We start from the raw sequence: 19,861 nt of genomic DNA on the forward strand, positions 1-19,861 counted from the left end.
TTTAAATCACGTGAGGCGATGAAGAAACAATAAAAAATCACGAAGCTTCAGGTCACAGCCAGAAGAAGGGTCGTTTCCGTCGTATCACGTGTACCTGCATGACTCATGTTACGCTTTTGCGCCCATAGAGTTGGCATATTTGTGAAGCCTGAATTTTCGGTATAACATGCTGCCGTTAAATAATCAACATCTCTGTCATCCCCAAAATTTTAGCAGGACTATCAAATGCCGTTAATTTGAAACAAAAGTGGTAATTTCCACACTATTTAATTTAACACTGAAAGACCGACCATGGTTTCGACACTTTGTTTCATTTTCAAGGGGAAAACCTTACCTTACCTTGAAAATGACACAAAGTGTCGAAATCATGGTCGGTCGTTGAGTGTTGAATTAAATAGTGAGGAAATTACCATTTGGTTTTTAATAATGGATATAGCATTATTCCATAAAATTAAGTCTAAAACGATTGTATACGGCCGTTAATTTAATTTTACTGTCGGCGAATGCAAAATAAAAATGTTGCGATCCTTACCATCGTTTTTAATATAGCTTTATGTGCGTGGCAAATAATTTCCGTCAAAAGTATAGCTACTTCAGGTCATACATCCTGAGTGACAACTCACTTTTCAAGACTCACATTTACAAAATGTTATGATATGAATGCAGGTGATTAATATTGCAATGGGAACCATATTTTTTTTCATTTTCCCCTTCAAATTCATCGATATTTATGATTCAAAAATGATTTGATGACAAAAAAATCAGATTATCTGTAAATTGTGTTTAGATTCCTGCATTAAAAGCACGAATGGTCTTCAATTTTCGTAAATTCTATGTGTAAAAAATATTGATATATTCAAAGTCAAATACGATCACTAGAAGTCCATTGTATTATATATTTAAGTCGTCCATTAATTTAAAATTTGGGTCTCTGTTATCCCAGGTTGTTTACATTATCCCTCCTCTCATTTATCATGTCTTAATTTGTTGTTTCACTTTTTCCCCTTCCGTTTTTGAACGATTTTGCCTACTTTTTCATCAACCAGCTGAAGCTATGCTTAACCCCATACACCTTGCTTTTCGCGCTCGAGCCTTGACTCGCAATTTTTTTCATTCCTCATCCGGTTCCGTGAAATCCCTCCTCTCCAATTTAATTATCCACCCAGTCCTCCCAATCTCTTCGCCACTTCTCTCCACTCGCCTGCCCTCCTTTTCCTTCCCTCAATGCCTTCATTCACCACCGAATTCGCCTCTTAACCCTATTTGCGTGCCCCCCTCCTCATCTTTCGATAAAAGTCCGCATCCCCTGTTTCATACCGTTTCCACCTTACCTTATAGGATCTCCTCCGTCTGTTTAGGTCCAACCCCCCTTTTCCCTTACGCTCTACACTGCTCCTCTTCTCTCTTTTCATCCCATCCCAATTCCTCATCACACTGCCTCTCCACCTTATCTCTCTCCCTCCGAATTATTTTTTCGCCGCGCTCCGTTCCGCGCGTCCCTTTGATGTCGCCGCCATTCCCATCATCATTTCCTATTCGCGCATTCACGTCACGCGCGACTGAAGGCGATCCACAAACATGAACAAATCACGCTCGAACGCACGCTCATCCGACCTCTCCGCCTCCACTCCCCTCTACGCTCAGGGCACCCTTTTTTCTATTGCCTTCCACCCCGCTCGCATGTGCCATCCTCCTCACCTTGTAACTCGCAACATATTGAATGCGATGATGATATAATCGTTACGTGCCGTGAAATTCCATGAACATGTTCAACTGGCGGTTAACTCGCCATGCGAATTATGCAAGCCTATTGTGTGCTTGTTTTCCCTGTCGTTGATCTGAAAAGTTTCTTTTTCACCGGAAGAATTCATTGACTACAAACGTTTCGGCAGTTATCTCTTTTTGTAAGAAGTTGCTGACGATGATTATCATCAGTTAGCAGTCGTAAGTGTGTTTTTAAGTATACCGGGGTTAGCCACGGTGTTAACTGTTACGGGAGTCAATGGCAATGCATATTTTGTGCGAAAAATTCACAGAGAAAAATCCTAACCCTTGACCGGGATTCGAACCCGGATCCCCCGATTTCCGGTCGAGTGCTTTAGCCAACGAGGCGTAATTTCTCCATATGGGAATTTGCGGACACTACTGGACAAGGTGTTAAGGACTGCTGATCATATGTTGCCACAAGCAGTGCAAATCGTTCGCACAGCACCCCTGTAAGAGAGCAAGGTCCGGACTTAACACATAGAGTTGTTCGCTATTGACTAGTTTTAAATATACCGGGACTAGCCACCGGTACTTTTTCTCTGCGGATTATTGGCACAATATGTGCATTGCGGGTGACTTCCGTAAAAGCTATCACCGTGGCTAGTCACGGTAAACTTAAAACAAGTCAAGAGTGAGCACCTCTATGTGTTCCAAGTCCGGGCTTTGCTCTCCGGCAGTGGCGCTGTGCTCACGATTTGGATTGCTTGTGGCATCATATGCTTAGCAGTTCTTACCGCCTTTTCCGGTAGTGTCCACGAATATCCATCGAGAGAATTTACGCCTCGGTAGCTTAATTAGCTAGAGCACTCGACCGGAAACCTGGGGATCTGGGTTCGAATTCCGGTCAAGGCGAATAATTTTTTCCTTTGTGGATTTTTCGCACAAATCGTAATATTGGTTTGAAGCGGTTCTCTATTCCTCTTTCCTATCCGCTAGCCTTTTCATATTTCTTCTCTTCACATTCCTATGTGAACTGTTCTATGTAACTCTTTAGGGGCTGTCCCTTGCCCTTCATCCCTTCCACCTTTTCTACGATGGCCTTCATCAGGCCATCATGCAACATGATGTGGCCAACAATGTTTTCCCGTCTTCTCCCTAAGGTTTTTAGAAGACTTCTCATTACTTACTCAGTTGATCCATTTTATCTTCATCTTTCTTCGGTAACACCACATGTTGAATGCTTCCGCTCTTGACTTCTCTGTAGACGTCAATGTCCAAGCCTCACTTTCATAGAGAAACATACTCCATATGTAGCATCTGATAAAATAAAACCATACTTCAATGCCTATATTTTCAGTTGTAAGTTGAGTCTTTTTATTTTAAAATGCCCTTTTCGCATGTACTATTCTACTCACAATTTATGATGACGATACGTGATGATATCATTTCGAAAGCGGACGTTCGCTGCCAAATATTTTTCGCCTTATCTCTCACTAATTTTCAGCTTCGTATTACATGAGTGGCGGGCATTATTTCGGAGTCTTTCGAATAAGTTTAATTACCATACTCTACCTCCATTATCACTTTTTGCAACACCCTCGCAGCACTTAAAAAATATACGATGATAAATAATAAATAGCCGTCTTCGACTCGTCTGCGGACATCACCACTTTTCTGTATGCTTTTTCGAATAAAATACACTGCATAAATTACCAACCTTCCTTCATCTTCCGAATCATCTCCGCATGCTTAAAGATAAAAATAATTTCCACCCTTTTGAGCGAGAGTAAAATAAATAAAATGGCGCACGTAAAGCGATTTGAAAATTTTCCTCCCAAGTGGCAAATCGTACCTGAGTGCGCTTTCCATAAACGGAGCGCTGTTCATGCTTCGAGAGGTTCTGCGCGTTCTTTCTGCGTTCCTCTGAGCCGCACTGTGTTATCCGTTCATCCTCTGAAACGCTTTCAGGCGTCCTTCTCCCGGAGGCTTATGAATTGAGTGGATTTTTTCTGATCGTCTCTGTGGTGTGATAAGTTGATGGCAAAATGTGATGTCATAGTCTGGCATGCTGCCAGGGAGAGCGTTTCGAAGGGCTAAGGTAACCCTTGATCTTTTTTCAAGTCTTCGGATAAATTTAATATAACTTCGCTTCACAGATAGAAAACGCTTCCCCCGCATCCAAGTAATCATTTTTATCAACTGTTGTTAAATTATAAATGTAATAATTATAAATAAAATATTTGCCACATTTTGTTATATTTATAAAATTATCATTTTATCCAATTAAGATCACGATAAGGCACCATTTCCCTCAGACGTTGCGCCCTGTAAAGGAGACCGACATGTTACAGCTTATGTGTTTGAGAACCCTTCCGAACAAATGTTATATCTCTTGGCTTAGTCGTCCTTTTTCTTGAATTTTATTAGCTGGTTCAAAGATTTTGGTAAATGGAGCATAGTGTCAGAGAAATTTGTTATTCTTTCCTGCAGTGCTAAATGCAAGTAAAAAAAAACACGTTCTATCGTTGAATGGAGTATGTCATTGCTCCTATCTGGGACTTTTCATCCTTTAATTTTTTATCATTTACATCTATTACACTAAGGGTTTATAAAAGATAACACCTCTTTATAAGCAGTGCTGTAGTTGGGGAAAAAATTAAGCGGTACTCACTAAAAATTTCCAACAGCTGAACTTGTATTATATGTAACATCTGGCCGCCATTGAAATGTCGCACTCCAACTCTTCTATAAGTTCCAAGTTGGGCCACGAGATAACTCTGAACAAGTAAATTATCATTTTCGATTTTTCTTTCTGAATTCCATTGGACAATTTACAGTAGGACTATTTTTTACATTTGTAAAAAGGTAGTTTAACCGATACGCTTATTACGAGTTTGGATTTTAGGGGGCATGGCGTACCGGCCCAACTACAGCACAGTTTATATGACGATAGATAACACCTCTTTTCTACTACGAAAGGCCACCAATTCCAAGATTTGTGAAAAGTCATCGATTCAATCTAGAGATCTTGGTATTTCTGGGATGGTGCCAAGTTATGGAACTAGTGGAATTTTTGGTCTTATTGTGGACGCTAACTACTAATTTTGTTTTTTGAAGTGAAAACTTCTTTAGCGGCGTTAAGCACTTTTGCGGGATGGGGAAAAAGCATAGAATTTGCGTGAGAGTGACCGACCCGACACCGCGATCGCTACGGCGAGATCTAAATTTCCGTCTTAAAATTGTTATCTTGATATCTTATCCTCGGTAGTGTAGTGGTCAGTATCCCCACTTATCACGCGGGAGACCGGGGTTCGATTCCCCGCCGGGCAGAATTTTTTTCTCAATCTCATACAATTTAAAAAATTTTACAATGGATATTTCAACTACGCAGGCTGACTAGGTGTAGTAAATAAACTTTGTTAATATATTGTTAATATATAGACTGTTAAAGTATTTTGTTTTAAAAATATTAAAATTGAAAATTAGAATCTATAGTGTATATTGTATAAGTTCATTAAATATAAAGAGCTCGTGCATGAACGTGAAAAAGATGAATCTTTTCGATATTCTTTCGTATTCTTTCTGCTTTCAAATTTGAAATGTAATTAGAACTTCGTTTAAAATATTTCAATATGAACTTTTTGAAGTGAAAACTTCTTTAGCGGCGTTAAGCACTTTTGCGGGATGGGGAAAAAGCAAAGAATTCGCGTGAGCGTCACCGACCCGACACCGCGATCGCTACAGCGAGATATACATATGCATAGTGTGTATAGTGTATACAATGGTATAGGTTGCGTCACCGCTATACTTTTACTTGCTAAATACTGGCATCTGTCTGCTTCTAGTTCTATACTGTACATGTGTACTTTTTCTACACAGTGCGTATTATTTTGTAGACTGTTAATAGAGATTAATATATACACTTTGTTAATATATTGTTAATATATAGACTGTTAAAGTCTTTTTGTTTTAAAAATATTAAAATAAAAATCTATAGTGTATATTGTATAAGTTCATTAAATATATAGAGCTCGTGCATGAACGTGCACAGGAGTGTACACGCTATAAAAATACAGGTCAGTACAATTTAAGGCAGTTTCTTTTATGTGCATAGTGAACAATTATAGGTTTAAAGCATATTAAATAAAAGAAATAAAAGCATATTATATTTTAATATATAAATGATGTTACTTTCTATTCATACACATCGTATTTTTAATATATATTTAATAATAAACTGTTTGATGAAAAAAATAATTTCAATTTTTGTTGAAAAATGAGTATTACTGGAAAAATTAGTTCTTTAATAAATTAAATCTAAATAAAAAATAAATGGATAATCATTATTTCAGTTTTCACTTCTGTCGGCCAGTCCCACGACTGCCCCGTTTTGTTTTCTTTGAGTTTCTCCGCCCATATGTGGTATGGAAGGTTCGGTATGTGTATATTTTATACTCTTTACCTAAAAATATTTTAGAAAATCAGTGGCGGTAGACTTCAATGTCGATGACTTAAATGAAAGTAATTGCAGCAAATTGTTTTGTTTCTCGCAATTACAGCCACAGATATGTTCAAAATGTTAATTAGTCTCCCTGTTTTACATGTCTTCGCAGTAAAAAGGGAGAAATTTATAGTTCACTAACCTATAATTCCTTTAAATTATGCGCTTGCGTTCATTCTTCAAACTGATTTTTTCTAATAGCACTGTTGTATCACGAAGGAAAACAATTTACATGAATGTTACCGTAAAATATTTTATATAGCCTAAAAAGGTTCGCTTTCAGTTTCCAACATAGTTTGTGTGTGTTCTCTCTGTCAATTTAAGTACACTACCTCAATGCCCATCTCCTAATTGAGGTCTTTATCTCGTTGATAGAAGTAGCTATTACAATATGCAGGTATTTTTATTTTAGAGTGAGTTTCATATATTTATCAAACTATGCCTTGAGGATTCAAACTCAAACCTTGGGAATAGAAAACTGATGATCAACCCACTAAATTAGTGATTTATCCTGAGGTTAATGCGTAGGATACAGGATATGTACTTTTATAAGGAGCTCTTTCGCTCTCGGTTACTACGTTTTCAGTGATAATTCTAAGAGTGGTGCGATGAAATCTAATATCTTTTTTATCATTAGTATTTGTATGTTTTATTCTAGACACACACCGGGGGCCACTCCAGCATTTGATTCTATCTCCATTTGGGTGTTCTTCTGGCAATTAATATCTACTTTGACCTTAACCACACCTCTGTTAGTAAATAGTTGCCATAGTACTGTTTTGTGAGTATACAGAATACTTCTCGTCCTGATAATTTTATTGCTGTACTTATATGTATTTTTAGGCGAAAAAATATGAAGAAGAATATGATATTTTGAGAATTAGCGAACAATCCTGTGTACTAATTGATAGTGATGATTGGAATAGTATATGAGTTTAAATTAATCCATTTTACTGGGCTTACCACGTAATTTAATTGAAATTGATCTTGATCTACAATTATTCCGTAAATACAGTGGTTTGCTCTTGATATTCATCGAAGCAATGCTGCTACTGATTTTCTTTGATAGGAGATTGAATTTATAAATGCTCTTATTAATCGGTGGTATTCAAAAATGAGATAGGTCAAATATTTTATCAGTAAGGTCACTTCTTATCCCTATCATTATTGAATTGCATTTCATCGTTATTTGAATTTGACAGTGTTAGGAGGTAATGTAAAACTTTAAGGGTGAACAGTGAAAAAACATGGAAAACTACTCCCATTCCAAGATATTGGTAATGTTGTCTAAGGTTAGAGGAGTTATTTGCATTTTCATAATTATAAAACTTATTTCTCACGCTGTGCCAAGCAGTTCTCTAGCTGATGCTTCGAATTTTACTCCCCCTAAGCTTACTACCTATTCGATTCAGCTGGAATGTTTCTATGCATAAAGATTAGGAATACTTCTTATAAGAATACTTCCTTCGAATAGGCTTTATACCTAGCCTAAACCGAGGCCATAATCTGTTACCATTTATTTAAAATTAGTTATTTCATATCATGAGTAACCGTTTTATAGACTTTTCCTTTTGTAGGTAGTGATAATGATCAAAATGATTTTTTCAAATATACTCCAGGCTCGCTTTACGAATACGCTTCTGAATAAAAGATTTTATTAGGAGTTATTATCATTATACTTTGGATACAGGAAATTTGGTTCCCCTGCGCGAAATAACTTTGGATAGTTAGGTGGGTAACGAACGCCACCTATTTTGAGAAACAATTCCTTGAGTATCTCGAAGAGGTCGGAATAGCATGAGAGGGCGGGAAAGGGAAGGAAGTGGATGGCGTCGCGTCCCCGTCACTCACCCTCCTCCCCCTTCCACCCTCGTCCTCTCCTTCGGCACATCATACAATGCCCTCCTTTAGCACACGTTTCTCTTTGCTCCTCGCAAGGAGCGACGCGTCTCTAATGGACGTGAAGCCCAACTGAATCCCATCGACCCCTTGGCCTTAAATCCCGTCTTCTGATCCCAGTTCAGAGGACACCTGAACCCCCAAAGAGATTTTGGATGAAGGGGGTGTGTAATCTGGAAATACCCCTTCAAACTCGCCCCCTTTCTCTTTCTCTCTCTCTCTCACACACACACCCCCTTGGGCTACACCCAGCCTTTACTTCCCCTTTATCTCCCCTCCTCCCTGCAAGTGACCCCACACCATATTTGGCCGCTACTCGTCCACTGCTGCCAGTTTCAGACCTCCGTATCCAACCCCCTTCTCTCCCTCGTTCATCCTATATCTCCTCTATAATCTGTCCATCTTCCTCAGCCGAGCCGAACCACGCCTTATTCCGTTCCCGCATTTTTCGTAGGGAGAGCTCATTTTTTCGCAATTCTTATGGTCGTCTTCGGATCATGAGTAACGAGGTCGAGAGAAACCGCTTATGTAATATTGCAGAATTGGAGGTATGACATGGGGTCTCAGTACCATTAATATAATTTTACAATGAGAAATGGATAGAAAGACCGATCATACAAAAAATTTAATGAGACTACGGACTATCCGAAAGAAAAATGTGCATATATGAGCTAGCAATTTCAAATTTGCTATAGCTCATGATGGATGCCAATCTATTATTACATCAAGTAAGTAATATAAATACAATTTATATACTTAAAATAATAAGGATAGGTAAAAAATATTCATAAAATTAAAGTAGTATACATTGTGGGTTTTAAGATTTTTTTGTTGCTGTAGTTTTCTATCTTTATCATGCAGTAACTATTGTAAATTATAATTTCTATTTTCTGAAATGCTTTTAAGCCAAAACACACCAAATATCTTATCCAACTTATTCTTTCCGGAAATGATCACGTGTTCATGCGGATCATCTTATTGTGTTTGATCGGGAAAGATTAGACTTAGGAAAATCATCTTAAAGAAGATTTGTTCGTAGTATGTAAGAATTATACCTCGTTAGAAATAGAAAAATGCATTGCTAAAAAATTATCTTCCCTGGCAGTTTTTAATGCGTGTAGTTAGTTCGTGTGGCCTTAAAAGTTGGCAGAAATGTACATTTGTGCTATGAAATATGAATGACGAAGTTTATCTTCGCCCATCCTCCACCCTTCGCCGAACCACAACGATGCATATTTGCTAATATAGTATCAGAGTAGAATAGAGCATAGCAAGGTGCCGTCAAGTACCTGAAAGTATTATTTCGACGTAAAACTGAAGGAAATTATGCTCCATTTCTTATTTAGATGTGAAACTTAATGGTGAGAGTAAAATATTTTTAGATAGACTAATACTTGTGAAATTTGTTCGTATAACCTTCAGTACCGCCGGAATAGGACTCAAGTGAGGGTTCGAAAGAGAGCCGTTCCATGTTAATGATGCTTAGCACAAAATGCTTCATTTAGGTGCTTTAATATATTGGAATTTAATAGTCAAATAGGTTCATATTTTGCATATGAAATTTTGACCACAAACCTAAATTTTTCCTTTAAACCAACCGCAAATAATGAGAAATCAATACGAAAAATTTTTTTTCGACAAACCGTGATTCCCTAAGACCCCATGTCTTCGGCTATTACATAATAAAGTTACAATGCCCGAGTAGACATACGTATTTCCCTGACGAACACACCTCTCGATTTTTGTTCCTTTCCTTTCGGTACTTTTCTTCCGCACTCCTCCTTTGCATTAGCCCCCTCTACCGCCCCTCCCGCACGCTGCAGGACCTCGCAAACGCTTTGGTGTGATGACTTATTGAGCCGAGCATTACGATCAAGGCTCGGCGAATTTTTCATCTGTACTCCGGGGTCATCAGGTGGGTGGAGACGGAAAGGGCCGAGGTCAAGCAAGGGATGAAGTGGTTGTATCAGGCAGAGAGATTGCTCCTTTTGAGGGCTTAGTGGCTGGATATGTGTGGGTCTCTTTTGACCAATGGAGGAAAAGGAACGATTTGAAGGATTTCTTGCGGGGATTCTCCTCGATCTCAATAATGGTGACGCATGAGGGATAAAATAAGGTTCATAAGCTTTGTGCTCTCGCTCTTTTAGAAACATAAGATGCTTTAGACACGTTGGTCAAAGAGGAAATGTACTACACGACTGCTCTATTTCGATTAAGGTGGATTACATTTTATGAACATTATCTTATTTTTATTTTGATAAATTGTTTGCCGATTAAAAAAGAGATAAAATAACTAATGATATATTTCAGTTTTTCTTAAACGGGCGTGTAATTAAGAAAAGTTAGCTTTTCTTGCCGCAGCATTGGTATACATAGTGAAAGTGTACATTGTATCTTGTGAAAGAGGGGAAAATATTTTGAGATCTTATTATAATGATAAGTAGTCCCAGCTAATTCATTTTAGCATATTATATATTTATTACCTTGGCAACAAATTAGTAGTTGTGAATAGATAAGCTTGCAGAAGAATTGAGGCGAGAGCTATATCAAACCAATTTAGAATTGTTGACCACTGGTGATGACCATGGTAACACCAGTACTGACTAACGTAGACTCCGTGTAGAAATAGCGAGAAGCCCTGGGGTTGTAATTATGGCATTTATAATGGCTGGAACAAAATCAATCAAGCTGTTTTCATAATACATCTTGTGTTATTATAGAATTTAAAAACGTTTATTATTTTTTTCGTTATCATTTAGAATTATTTTGCATTTCATTAACTTTAATTGCCCCCTACGTTGGACAACGTTGAATACTGTCAATGCATTGGTAGGGTGAATGAAAATGAGACTTCTAATAGCGTTTATAAGTAGCGTTTATTTAAGTGTGACTAAATTTTATTTGATAATGGTTTCAAAGTGAAACCTCACTGCCTCTTCTGATGTTACAGCAAAATGATGTGAGTAAAGTTCTTCATTCTATCTCCTCGTCTTCTACCCCTTGGTAAAATGGAGGAATGGGAGATGGAATTTGAAATTAAAACTCTCTTCGCATAGTTCACCTGCCCATATTCAATGCATTTAGAAAAGATCCTTTCATTCATTATTGTGTATAAAAGGTTGGTCTTACCTTTTGAACCGTGCCTATCCCGTCTCCCGTTCTATGGTAAAGCCTTTCACCGTTCGATCCTCTCGCTAGAGACCTGATGTTCGTGCGATTGAGAGTCCCTCGCGCTTCCAGCCGCTTTCGCGGGTATCGGGCCGGAAATATCGGAGCGTTCGGTCTCACGGCCCGATAGTCATATCGAGTGGAGGAATTTGGGCGATGGGAGAGAGGGATTAGGACCTCTTAGTTGGGAACGTTCGGCTGATTTCGTAGGGAAAGTGAGAATTAGCAGTGCGGGATGGTTAGAGGTTATGAATGGGTTAAACAGATTGGCAGAGGGCTTCGGAAGGCGGGGTGATTTCGCGAACTCAGCCATGTGCCAAAAAAAGCTGTTGGAATGGTGAGGGTGTTTAGCATTGTTTTTGCTGTCAATTATTTGGAGAGATATCATTTTAAAAACGTATTCTGCCATAAGACATGGTTCTGAAAACTCGAATATTTTTAAGTGACCTTATTTTCCGCACCCAGAAGCTCATTTGTGACGATACATTAATGCGTCACTCCATAGGAAAGCGATATATTTAGGCCACTGCAAAATTTGGTTTTCCCAGAGAGTAAAGCCTTTTTACCCACATTTAGTTCACCATATAATTTTCGCTCTTGCTCTACCTTTTCTGGAGTTCTTTGAACAGTAGTTCACTGAGTGAGCAATGGTAGATTCCTGCTCAGAGTTGTGTTGAAAAGTGGTGCCAACGTCTTTGCTCATCACTTCCTTTCCAATGCCTTCTTTCTTAAAATATTCCATGAAGAATTTTTCCGTGATAAAGAAGCCAATTCCTATGTAAACCAAGGTGAAGGAAAGGATTCATCGTTAAAAGGGTAGCAAATTTCACTGCTTCGCTCGAAACGTTCGATTGAGAATATCCGCAAGCTCATTCGTTGCTGTGTCCATCAGCTCACCTCTTCAAATGTGTTTCTTGAGTTTTGAGTTACCATCTATTCTCTCCAGCTTCCTCTAAGCTGTTCGACCGCTGGTGTTTGCTATTTCTTCTCGCCTTGATGGTGACGCTCCTCCTTGGGGTACAAGTTCCATATTTCATGTCATAGTGGGATGTGCTTAGAAGTTTGGATCCCTTCGTTAAGGAGTCAGGGATTAGCGTTGTAAAGGCGATAGGGCGATGGACGAGAGGGAGGAATATCGCTCAAGAAGACAGAAGATGGGTGAGAGGGATTCAAACAAAGCCCTCCTCCGGGAAATGAGGACGATTTTGGGCGATCAGGTCGCCCAGGGCAATGCTGGGCGGCACTGAAGATACGAGGACTAAGCTAATGGAAGATTTATCCTGGAAAACCATAAGATTTTCCCAAGTTTCGGAATCCACCTATGGGGTATATTGGAGCATTTAATCACGGAAAGGCTGCAGTATTTTGCTATTTACGTTAGGTTATTTGATATGTCGAGTACAGACCATTCAGAGTATAATGAAACAGCTGTACCTTCAAATCGGTGTGACCGCTTGTCTGATTCGTAAAATATTTTGTGTTGTCCAGGTATACCATAACCTACGTAAAAAGACTTCCTAGAACATTTAGGATTCTAGTCTTGTATTTCTAGAATCCTAGACATCTAGAAATACATGAAGTTTGAAGTTATTTATCTTGTTAAAGTGAAATGATAAAACATAAATTGTGAAATTTCGAAACTTTTACTTAATATAGACTCTAGCCAAGTAACGGTTTGAACTTTCTCATAGTTTCACAGTATACATGCAACGAATATCCTACATTGAATTACGCCATTAAATTACAAAGATCTGTTGATATAAGGTCCCTGTAGTCGTATCTTATTTTCCCACAATTTTTACGCCCCAGTTTATAAGATATGGTTCCCCAGTAAGCCTACTATGTGCTGAATTTTTCTTGTTGTAACTGATTTGGTGAGGTATTCAATTGCAATTGATGAGCATCAATAGTTTTCTTATGGGCAGTGTAGGTACTTATTATGTTATCCAATGACTATTTTTCGTCCCCGGATCCCCGATGCGTATGCTCGCGTTTATTATTAATTAATAAAAGTCGGCCCTAAATAAATATCTTTTATATCCATCTCCTTCGCCAGAGTAAACTGCCTTCGAGCTTTATTAAACCCCGAAACAGTGCGGTCGAATAAATTCGAAATGTGTTTCTCCCGTTCCGTTTCCTTCAATCATCGTCCTCTCAAATCCTGATAGCCGATGCGTAAAATATAAAAGCGGAAAACGCACCCCGCTCGCTGGCTGGTGGTGTTTTCGTAGTGGGCACATAAAACCCTTCCCTCATCCTTCTTCTCGATATATGATTCCGGGGCAAAACAGCGGCGGCAGTAGCAGCACCAGCAGGTCGATTCTCTCAGTATGGTTGCGCGGCTCGAAGAATACCTTCGGGGGGGTGGTGGGAAGGGAGGAGGGTTCTTTGCTTGCGAGGGTGGATTGAAGGGGTGGGACGCGGGGGTAATAGAAGAGAGTTTAGGTGGTCGGGAGGGAGGGAGGCGTCAGTGCCCTTCGTGGAATGGGGGGGTCCTCGTCGAAGGGGTGGCGCGCGCTCACCCCCTTTGCTTTCAATAACCTTTTGACTTCCCCTATATTGGTCGAAGGGAGTTACATGCTCGCCTTAAGAGAACATAAACTCCGTCCACGGGGGCGGGATATGAGCGGGATGGGGATGGAAAGGCGGCGAACGACCCCACGACATAGGGTGGCGCTTAGGCCCTTTCCTTCCCCAGCCTCCTTTTTATCTCACTTCTTCTGTTTTTGCAATGTTCACCCCGATCTATCTCTCGATTCTTTTTCATTTCCTCCCTTTCTTAAATCCCATTTTCAAATATATTTTTCTTTGATTTAATTGTCATCCTGTGCCTATGATAAACTATTTCTTTTTTAATTCGTTATGAACGGTGAACGAGATTTTCTCCTTAGTTCGCATGTGTTATCATGACAATGGAAATATCCAAATTTATATACTGAAAGAAACATTATTCCATTCCAAAGAAAAATTAATAAGAATGTATGGTATGTCTATTCGTTAGCCTGTCTTGTTTCTGTTGTATTAATCTAGGCTTTATGTTTCGCGATGCGTATCTATTGACCTCAGCACTTTCCATTCCACGGTAGTTTTGAGAAATAGATGAAAGGGGTTAGCGATTATAATATATAATAAGTACTATGGTAACAGTATGTTGATATATTTCATTTATGCTCGTCACCTAACTCAGCAGTGGTTTGACGGTTGATGCAAATATGTTTTGAGAATTTTATTGGTCTCATTTTATCTCACTTATGGTAGCTGGTTTTGAGACAGAATATGCTACGTCTAATAATGTAATGCTTAAAATCAGTGTTTTAATTCAACCCATTTATTATATTTACCAAATTTAGTCCATCTGAGCCACATGGATTATCATAGGGTTTCACAAATATGCAGACAATGGGGTAAGTAGCATAATGATCAACGAAAATACTTCATATTTTACAAAACATTGTAAATTGTAGTGATAGTGCATAAAAATTGCATAAAAGTGATGAAGACTGTCAACATTCATCGTTGATTTTCCATACCATAATCGGAATCGCGTAATCGTAAGTAAAATAATGACGTACTCGAGAAAAGCGATGCCATCCTTTGAAAATATAAATTTAACTCTTGTTAAGTTTCTTAGTAATTGTCTCTTTTCATTCGGTATTTCTCTTGATTGAAAAATACTCATATCGTCCCTAAATTTACAGCATCTAAAATGGATAGAATTGATGCGAGTAAATAGTCAATACTTTTTTTCTGTCGTATGTAATAATTGGCCTCACTTGATAATGTTTTAATAATGATTTATTGGGTCACCCCGATATTTATTTCATCGTACGTCGTCCACCATTATGTCTGCCGTCTTACTCTCTCCCAATCCTATGTCTATGTATTTTTTCTATCTCATCCCACGTCCAAACCCTTCCTTTTCGCCTTCTCATCCCCACTTATATTCCAATATGCCGACGGCTCTATCACAACGAAGCTGACGGAATATCCCCGCATCCAACGGCATTCTTTTCGATATTGGGAGATAAACGAAAAATTTATGTCTCTTCGTCGACGACACAGCATCAATGGGAGGGGGACGCGTCCTCGTGAAGGTGGTGAGGGTATCTGGGGATAAGAATTTGAAAGAAAATATTTGTCAATATATGTCCGTTTTTTCCCTCTTCCCTATTCAATGTCGCTCAGTGCCAATATTGCCTCGTCTTACGGAATCAGAAGCACTCAGCCCACCTCTTGTGTATGTTTTTGTTAGCGGTGAACGGGTTCTTCGCTTCCATATTGAATTTCGTCGTTTGAATAAATTTCAGCCGAATCTGTCCAAAGATATTCTAAGGAATGTTTTATACCCTATGTTTTGATTTCTCTTCATATTGCTTAGCCTGAGCGCAATGTTGATTAAGTAATGGAATATATGACAAAATTGGCTGAAAATTTATGCATAAATTGAGTGAAATGCAAGTGAGAGCTAGAGGAGAAACGCATGTTGCTAGTGTATTGTATGAAAATTTCTCTAAGCTTATATTGTTCCTAGATAAAATCTTCTTCAAAAGAAAATTTATTTGACAAACTGTCGATTAAATTTTAGCTTTAGGAAAAATTATAAGGCAATGACATTTTACTTATTTTGGAAAGAATCTGTTGATAAACAGCTTAAAGTTTGAGTTAAGGAGAAATGCCTTTCCATTTTCTCTCAAACCCTTTTACGCATGTTTATCATTCACACATAAGTTACTATTTACATAACGGATAGGCAAATTAGTCAGTGTAGTGAATTGGAAGATATCTTCATGAGCTGAGGGTCAGAGTCTAATTTCTAATAGTTCAGTGTGTCCTTCGTGACTCAAAGGAGTGATCCCTTTGGTGCCTTTATTGTAGCTCAGGCTATTCCAAACGCTGAGTTTCCTTCAGCTCTTGCTTTAAAGGCGCAAATGACTTCCGCCGTCGCCCGCCTCTGCCTAATACATTACCAAACTGGACAATCATGCCCAATCAAACCCCTCCAAGAATATTGACATTCTTTTCTGTTCCTTGTTATTTTTTTCACGAGAACGTCGCTGCAATCTTTGTTTCGTGGGGCCATTATCCTCCCTAATTTTTCATCGGTCATCTGGTCCAGCGATTGCGGTTTGCCCCTTTCCTTCTTCTTGTCCGTCGGAATCTTCTTCGCCTCTAAACCTCCTCCATCACAGCCTTCCAACCCAGTATTCCTTCCAAATCAACGTTCCCACCAACCGCATTCCGTCTCGCCCCCACCCTCCGAACGGGCGATAGTTCAATAACATCTCGGGCGAAGGATAGGGACTGAGCGTATGGGGGGAGGGGTTTTACCCTGGCTTTATTCGGTTTCGGCTCGGACGCCTATAGGGCCCAAGAGGAGGGGGTGAATCATATCACATTTCGAGGCATCGCTCGGGATCGGGAGGTTGGAGAAATATCTGAAGGGATGTTAAGGTGGAAGTACGACTGAATTTTATGTTCCAATAATGCAGGCGAAAATATAGGCGGGCGTGCTGGGGGCGGTGGAAGCGTACGAGGTTGATCGTATGGTCTGGGCGATCACTTCACTGCCTGCTTTGGTGGATGGAAGGCGCGAGTTTTAGGGTTCGGACGGCGGAGGATTTTTAAATACTTCCATCCCCCTATATCATGGGTTCTGCCCTTCCCCATATTTTTTACGGCCATTTAGCGCAATATTCATGAAATCGACGCCTTATATTGTTCGGAGGGTGCTGCTAGGGTGCTTGGTGAAACGTCCATGAATCCACGTTTTGTGGCGATTGGAAGAGAATAAAGAATTTTCTGCTGGGTACCAGCTTATGGAGACTGAAAAGTCTTATTATCAAAGTCTTATGCTATCACATAGTTGCATGTTTTGAACGTATTTTCTCTTATTATTTAGCTATTGATTTTTGAGTACTTCCGTTAGTCTCCATGTTTTATTTTTGTTTTAAATTATACGTGTAATTTTTCAAATACACAATCGTGTTAATTCGACGTTATTTATGTCTCCATAGTTGGAGAAGAAAATTATAATGAATGAGGATGCTCTTTCCCGATGTCCCGATCTAAGAACAAGGATATTTAGCCGAGTTTGCAAATTCCATGAAGAAATTATTACCTAGTGTTTTTGTAGGAAATGCCTTACTTTAATCTTCTACTTTCCTCTATTTTACCAAGTGACTTTATTCTGCTTTCAAACTGTGTAGTGTCACCATGTGGCAAGTAGTTATTGAAAATACAAGCGCAAATAATGTAGGCCTTTCATCAAGACAAATCCTCGTAGCATCATTATTTGACAAAAACGGATTCAATATATTTATTTTTGCGTTTAAATACCCAACATCTATTCAAGAAAAAGTCCTCCGGCATCACAGGCTGGGATGTAAAATTAAATATCTCCATTCCTGATCAGGAATGCTGGACAATACATCAATTCCGCCATCACATCAAACCATCTTTTATTAACGATATAAATTGGATGGTTCTTTTTTTTCTCTCTTCCTCGTTTTGGATATGGAAGGCTGATATACCTTTGACTCCCTGCATCTCCCATCATTCTGGACTCCCCGCATTAAATGCAACTACACTCCGGAGAAATTTTAAAATACCAAATCTCTTTATTCGTTTTTCTATTATTTTTCTCACGCTTTAGCGTCAAACCGACGTATTCGTATTTGCTGCGAATCCGCTAGCTTCTGGATTCGCGAATCAGTGGTAGCTATGGAAGAGGTCAATCGTTATCTGCAGTGTTAATACACTCTACCTTCTTCTCTCACTTTATATGCATACCTGTGTTGACGACTTTTTAAAATTTCTTTTTGAAATCGCATTTATAGACTTCTGTGTGTAAGATCTCGTTAAACCCTTTGGCTCAGTAGCATTTCATTGTTACGAATATATCTATTTTAGCTCTCAAAAACCTATTACATCATGCATCCTCAATTTTGTGCTATCATGAACCTCTTCATTAAATAACCGTGTAATGAATCCAATATATATCCAAATAATCCAACGGGAATATATGTAGAAGTAAAGGGACCATTAATCCCAGTAATATTATTATTTGATGTATTACTGTTGGTGCTAACTTAGAAAACAAGAAAAAACACAAGAAATTGAAATGAATGTAGACGATTCTAAGGAATGATGAAAAGAACATGGTTTTATGGTACTATGAGATTAAAATGTTGCTAGAGTAGAGTCAGATAATAGGAACGTATCAAGGATGAGGTCGTGAGATGGATGTCAGGTTGTGCTTTCTTTGAACAGCTTGATCAGTTCTAGACTGATGAAAATTGAGTTCGGATCCTTCATTTTTCCTTCATTTCTAAGAAATTTTTAGACTAAGGAGTTCTAAACAGAACACGCTTTCTAATATATTACCTAATATCGTTCAAGAATTTTCAAACGTAGAAGCATTTCTTGCAGTGGAGAAGGATGCCATAGTTTCATTCGAATTTTGAATGCATGCATATGAGCCGTTGACTCTGTTCTAAACAGCCGCAAATGACTTCCAAAAGCATCTCTCCTGCAATACTTTATCCCAGACGATGCTCACGATAAGCGTGTGATTACGGTCTCGCCGAGTTTGGATGGTAGACATAAAGAACATTTTAGGGAATGGGGAGCAGATGGGCTGGAATGATCGAGGAAGACCGTCTATAATGAACGGAAGAGATTGGAAGCATAAGGAGACAAGCTGTCACTCAGTCAGGGTTCAAGGGGAAACATTCATCTCAATGCTTTACCCTAATATCAAGGGATGTCACAATAGCTTAACAGTGACGTCCATTCTTTCGGTTGGAAGTTTAAGAGGGTGCGTTGCTCCTCCGCTAGTTTCATGGGGAGATATCTACCGGCAATTGACCCTGCTCTTCAAAAACATTCCTTTCATTTGACCATGGTGTATGGAAAATTATTTTTGGAGGTACACAAGCTTGAATCGTAGTCCAACTAGTTAACGTAATTGATATGAGGTAACTCTGGTTAATCCTTACTCTTCCCAATGTTATGCCATGAAATATAGTTCGATCAAACGTTAGCGTCGAATTTTATGATTTTGCGGAAAGATTTCTTTTGAAGCACTAAATGACTATCAAACTAAACTCTATTGTATTGGATTCATGTTTTAGAAAGTGAGCCGTAATTTTTCATCCATATTCGATTACAGCAAGCACTAGATTAAATTTTAAGACCGGAGTGAAGGCATAATATTTCTTAACATGGTTTTCGCGCTAATCATGTGGCAGAGAAAATGTGAAAGCCCTAAGGCCAAATTTTTTTTATGCATTTTTATTAATTATTCACATCATATTTAAAATTTTATCCAATCGTATCTTGATGAGAACATGTTAACAATTAAATTAGGCTTGCTAATGTTAGGATTATTTTCGAATAAATTAATATGACTATGAGAGTGTGATGTGAGCTAATTTATGATAGTACTATATTGTATATTTTCCTGAGAATTCAACACGTATTAACGCACTACGCCAATGATTGTCGTTTCATTTTTAATATTTACCATAATTTAGGTTTGCAATCGATAAGTTTTAAATTTTTAATATTTATATTTTTTTCTATTGT

This window comes from Ischnura elegans, chromosome 3, assembly GCF_921293095.1.
Source record: "Ischnura elegans chromosome 3, ioIscEleg1.1, whole genome shotgun sequence".
Classification (NCBI taxonomy): domain Eukaryota; kingdom Metazoa; phylum Arthropoda; class Insecta; order Odonata; family Coenagrionidae; genus Ischnura; species Ischnura elegans.